Here is a 6,234-nt window from a genome sequence, read left to right on the forward strand (position 1 = left end):
TACCTCAAGGAGCTTGTTATGACATGATGGTAATGCAACTGTCCAAGATGAAGTTGCAAGGTTGACCCTTGTTTAAATCACAAAGGTCAATATTGGCTCCTTAGAATCAGGTTAGGACACACTAGATAATATGGGTCACATGGTATGTTGAGAGCAGGAATGGATTGGACATCCCTGAGATGGGTAGCCATCTACAATGTATGTATCTCTAATTGTAAGGTCTGTTCTAAAGGTAGAGGACTTCAAAAATTATGAAGGTATACAAGTTAATGTTTGGTAAGCCCTTGCTTTATGGGAACTGCAGTTTTAAGTGAGATGATGGCTACAATTAGGAAAAGGCTGCAGGGTCTCATCAAGGCAGGGTGCTCCTATTGGCTCCTTGGTCTATAGAATCCTTGGGAAAGAGCTACACTCATTCCAAAGAGCCTCAGCAAAAGAAGGATGGAGGGACTTCTCTGGTGGTCCAGTGGTTAAGATTCTGTGCTTCCAGTGCAGGGGGTGTGGGTTCAATCCCTGGTCAGGGAACTAAGATCATACGTGCCATATGTCACGCGGCCTGGCCAGAAAAAGTAAAAAGTAAAAAAATGAAAAAAAAAGAAGGATGGAGAGGCTGGCTGGCCTTGCTAAGGAGGGTAGCTGAAAGCACCAGAGACCAAAACACCGGAAGTCCTTGACCTTTGAGGTAATTTGGCTTGTAGACATAGACCAACAGATGATTATTTCTGAGCTTCTTGAGCAAGTGGAACCCACTTGGCTGAATTTCCTCCATACTAGGGAGATGTGAGGGTAGGGGAGTCCTGGCAGGGGGTAAAGACTTTCTGGGATGCCAATGTACACAGTTGGGATAGAGTTAGGTCCCAGGCCAGGAGTGAAAATAGTCATAAAGTAAGGTTGACAAAATGCAGCCCTGTAACATTTTACTTGGCTTGGTGTCTGTTGACACTTTAATTCCACTCTCTTTTTCCAAGTCTTCAGAAGAACACTAACTCTCTAGACCTACTTTCTATGTTCCTTGTCAAGTAGGCCATTACTGGACACATGTTAACAGAAAACAAAATGTGGTTCTCCCTTAGGTTTCTTTTTTAAGAAACATTCTGCTAAAATTTATTTTACCTATTAAATAATACCAGAAAGAACTAATAAATTATGCTTTCATGAATCTTGAAGGTTAACTGTGAATGATCTGAAGTGTGTTCTGAATTTCTCCTGCATATTTCCTGATTCCTTTCAGAGCTGGCATGGTATCCTTGCCCCACAGGTGAGGAAGGCATAGGGAAAAGGCACACAGTGTGGAATCATCAGAGCTGCTGATGGGCTAAAATTCTGGCTCTTCCACTTAATGCTTGTATGAAAATAGACAAGATTCTATATCTCCTTGAACTCATCTATAAAATGGTGATAAGAATACTTCCTACTAAAGACAGTTATGTGGATTAAGTGTGGTGTGTATGTAATGTGCACTTGATAAATGTTTATTTTCCACCCCACTGCATCCTTCCCCCATTTCTCAAGCTGACCTAATCTTGGATTTCAGGTTGTTCTGTCCTGCCTTTTAAAGATATGTGTTTCACCCTAGTCATGGAAGCCTTGGGGGTTCTAATATCTAAAAAACCTGAACTTCTCAAAGTTCTAGAAGTGAACAAGACAGAAACCATTGTCCCTCTCCTTAAGGAGTTCATAGATACTAAAAAACAGGAAAGTGATGAGACACTAATATAATATGAGGCATGTGTGCTATAAGAAATATACAAACAAAATATTCCAAAAGCACAGAGAATGGAAAGATTTCTTCCTGCTCAGGAAATGAGAACGCTTTCATAACTGAAGGTGGTTGAGCAGAGTCTTAAAGGATGGACAGGACTTGGACAGGCAGATAACAAAAGGCATCTAGAATGGCTGGAGCAAACACCCAAAGGTAGGAAAACACCTGGAGTTGTCTTGTTTGGCTGGACAAAGGGTGTCTAAAGGACTCAGTGAGAGATTTAGCTAAAAGGGTGGGATAAAGCCAAATCCCAACAAACCTTCAAAAGCCATGTTGTTGCCTCTACCTGGAAACTCATCTTCCCCTTCCTTGAATATCTAAATTTTACATAGTATTTATCCATCCTTGAGAATGTCATTTTCTTCAAGAAGTCTCCCTAAATCTGAGTTAGGGCCCCTCTTATGTAGTCATACTGCACCCCTACTTCTCCCTCATAGTACTACTCATCATCTTGTAAATGCTGCTTCAGTTTTCTTTCCTACTAGACTGTGAGCTACATGAGGCAGGAACTAAACCTGCCTACATCCAATGTCTCATACAGCATCTACTAAATAATAGTGTATCAGTAAAAGTTTTCTCAGTTTATGAATAAACAAATGAATTAAAGCAAGTGGCTCTGATAAGAAGTTGAGACTTCATTTGGTAGACATTAGGGAAACAACAAAAAAAATTTCAGACTCAAGAAGCCATATTTAGGAAGATTTCTCTGGAAGGAATGTATAGAAATAGTTTGAAATCAGGACAGGGTTGAGACTGAGAGAACAGTCAATCCTGATATAATTAGGGAAGGAGAAATAAGTGTTTCAGGCAAAGAAAACAGTAATTCAGATAAGAGGAAAGGTGATAAGCTTAGTAATGGGAAGGAAGGGACAAAGGAAAAGGAAACATCTACAAAAGGATTTCAAGCCTGAGAGGCAGGATAATTACATTTTAATAAAACTAGAAAATACTTGAGGAAATTCAGTTTTATGCAAGACAGAGGGCTTAGTTTCAACCAACTGACTGCAAAGGCATGGAGGGACATCCACATGGAGATGGATGTTGGGAGCATAGGAGAGGGGTAGTGGCCAGAGACACGGATTTTGGAGCTGAAACCAGAGAGATAAGAGTTAACTAAATAAAATAACCAAGGAAGAAATAACAGTGAGAGACAAATATGGAAAAAAATGAAATCTTTGTGGATAACTAAGTTTAGAAAAGAGGAGGTGGAGAAGAATCCATTGAAAGAGGTTCAAAGAAGCATTAAGTAGAAGCTATCGTCAGATACATAGAGTGTTCCACAAGTAAAGAAAGCCAGTTAACAATGTCAAAAGAAGCTTCTAGATCTGGCAATAGGAAATCTACAGATGATCACTTAGTGTATAAATTCCATAGAGTGACAAGGAACAAAAACCAGATTGTGAAGGGCAAGAACAAAAGGGATTTTTCACAAATGGGGTCAATGGCCTTGCGAGAAGTTTGCTGGGAACTCAAGGAGGGAGAGAAATTGGCAATCCAAGGGGTAGAACAAAAGAGGTAATATTTTGCTCTATTTTAAGAAAAAGAGAGATTTTGATATGTTTTTAGGCTTATGCATTAGTGGAGGGAAAGAGACTGATTTCAGAGAAAGTATGGAAATAATTGATAGAGCCTTGGAAAATTGTATGACACACGGGTATAGAGAATATATACAGATTTTATTTTGACAATGCATATAGATTTTACTTAAGTTTCTGGAGAGACATTTTGACATACATACACATACTTCATTCCCAACAAATAAACTTTAAAAGAACATTATTGTAACTTTCCTTCTTGTCATACCCACAAATGCACATGAAAACATCTGCATCAAATGTCAACTAAAGCCAAGAATATACATGGTTACTCATATGTTTATTCAAACAGATCTGGTTTTTCTTTTTTTTTTAGATCTGGTTCTTATTAGTCAGTTATTTCATCTTTATTGAATGTCTTTAGAACATATAACATTGCTTTGACTTGCTTTTATTATGCCTTCAAGAGACAAAATATATGTCAATAAAAAAGGCAATGTATTTCCTTTGATGTATGGGTGTAGATATCCATTTTGTAGCTAAACACTGAATACCAATTCCACTAAGAATAAAAGAAGGAAATGAATAAATCACATTACATGACACATTATTGCACTTCTCTTGTGAAGGATAATCATTCATTGTTTTAACTTAAGCATTTGGCTTTGATTAAAGAGGTTAGTTTATTAAGCATAGGCTGCTGCCTTCTTTTTCTGTGAAATCCAAATATAGACAAAATGATAAGCATAAAGGAACTCTGGAAGGACACAAAATAAACTATTAAATGTTACCCATTGTGAGAGGGGTTAAAGAATTGGATTCTATAGAATAAGAGTGCTTCTCTAATGTATATTTTCAATGCTGTTTCATTTGTTGAACTATTTTACTCTACTACCTATTCATAAAGTAAATAAAAAATATAAAAGAAAATTGAATACAGATATCCAATTGAATTTTCATTATCTCACTATGCCTCCATCAAAGCACAACATTCTGGATAAAACAAAAAATCATCCTTCATAGCAGAAGGTAAAGCAAGATCCTAGATAATGTATGTATCAATTGTTCTTTTTTATCAAGCACAAGGTATCATTTTCCATAATAGCATGTACCCAAGTACTATGTAATATAACAATAATAATTTTTAGGTTGTTGGAAACCCATTCCTGCAGGATGACTGTCGTAAATGAAATCATATATGGACAGTTCACTTAAAAAATTTATTGCTGTGTCTCACACACACACACTGCTGAAATGGACTTGGCACCTTGCAGTGTGTACCCACATGCATACCCTCCCCCAAGAGACCAAAAAGTGAATGATGCTCATGAGGATAGCTGAATCTGCATAGATTATTGTTGCCCTTGAAAACTGGAGGAAGGATCGTCCCTGACTCTCACAAGATGGCAACAAAGAGGCCAGAGGCTGGTAGGAAATGTCAGGTCTTAAGAGCAGAAAAATGGAAGAGAAATGTGTGACTATACCAATTGTCCCTAGAGCGATCAGGACCACCGTTAAAAAATTAGATTCCTGGCAGATAACAACAATCTGCTTTTCTCTTTATAGTTTATCCAAGAGAAGCCTGGTTACAATGATCTTTGAAGAAAGTCTTCCTGAAGGAAAGAAATCATGTCACAAAGTGCAAAAGAGCAAGGCAAGACCAAGGGGCATTTACATTCCTAAAGCTGACTTTCTTTGGTTCTGATACTTCTTTGAATCTGGTACAGCCACTTATTCCCTAGAAATGAAGGATCTCACAGTCCTGGACAAAGCCCATCAGAGCTTCCTCTTTCTCCTTCTACTTCATAGACTTGTCAAATAAGCTGCCTTAGCCTGTGGCAGCTCCAGAGAATATGGGATGAGAGGAGGCATGGATCCAATAAGGAATAGTTTGAGGCAGTTTTACTTTTCCAGAGGTGTTGGTGGCACCAGGGTCTCCCCATTTGACATAGGTAGGAAGTTGGAGTGAGGGTAAATCACAAATATTTCCTACTGTTTATAACAGCTGCTTGTGAAATATGAGGCTAGCTAATTCATTGACTAATTCACCTTACAAAGGTCTAGATTTCAAAATCCAGGACGTAGTTGCTTATTTGACTTAGCAGTACGATATACTTACTATCTCTGACCACTGACTACTAAAACATTTTTTTTAACCTAAAGACACTATTAAGGCACTATTAAAAGTGTGGCTAGAAAACAACTGTTTTATCACACCTCCTCAAAGTTTAGTTAACAAGAAACAGCTACTTGTGTTTCTGCTTGAGATGTACATCAAACAGATGTATATCAAGCAAATGTACCTTTCTTCATTCAATTAAATATTCAGTCATTAGTTTAACAGATATTTGAATGCCTACTATGACCAACGTCTATGCTAGGTGCTAGGGATATAATGGTGAATGAAACAGGCATAATCTCACCTCTCAGGGAGAGAGAGGCATTTGGTTAATTACAGTCTTAGCTAACGTGCCGAGAATGGAAAGGACAGGGTGCCCTCAGAGAGCTTAACAAGGATGCCAACCTCATTTGGGGATCAGGAAAGACTTCCCTGAGGAAGATTTATTTAAATTGAGACTTGAAAGATAAATAAGACTTATTCAGGCAAAAATTGGAGTAGGAAAAGGACAAAGTATTTTAAGTAGTGGAAAAAGTGTGCGTAAAGGTCTGAGACAGAAAGGAGTTTGTTTGGAGTGTGAAGAACAAAGAGAAAGTCAATGTTTCTGGGGGCCTGCAAGACACAAGAGGAGCGTGGTGCACAGGGCCAGGTCAAAGTCGTGCAAGAACTATGTACCATTTAGACTTTATCCAAAGATCAACAGAAGCCACTAAAGAGTTTTAGAAATGTTCAACAGTAAGAACTTTCCCCCCAAACCTACAACCTTGAAAACTCATAGGGAACACAGGAAGTTTGAGGAGAATAAGTCAAGAGAGCTG

The sequence above is a fragment of the Aethalodelphis obliquidens genome, unplaced genomic scaffold (assembly GCF_003676395.1).
Source record: "Aethalodelphis obliquidens isolate GAN/ISIS:26980383/991018 unplaced genomic scaffold, ASM367639v1 scaffold74, whole genome shotgun sequence".
NCBI classification, from domain to species: Eukaryota; Metazoa; Chordata; class Mammalia; order Artiodactyla; family Delphinidae; genus Aethalodelphis; species Aethalodelphis obliquidens.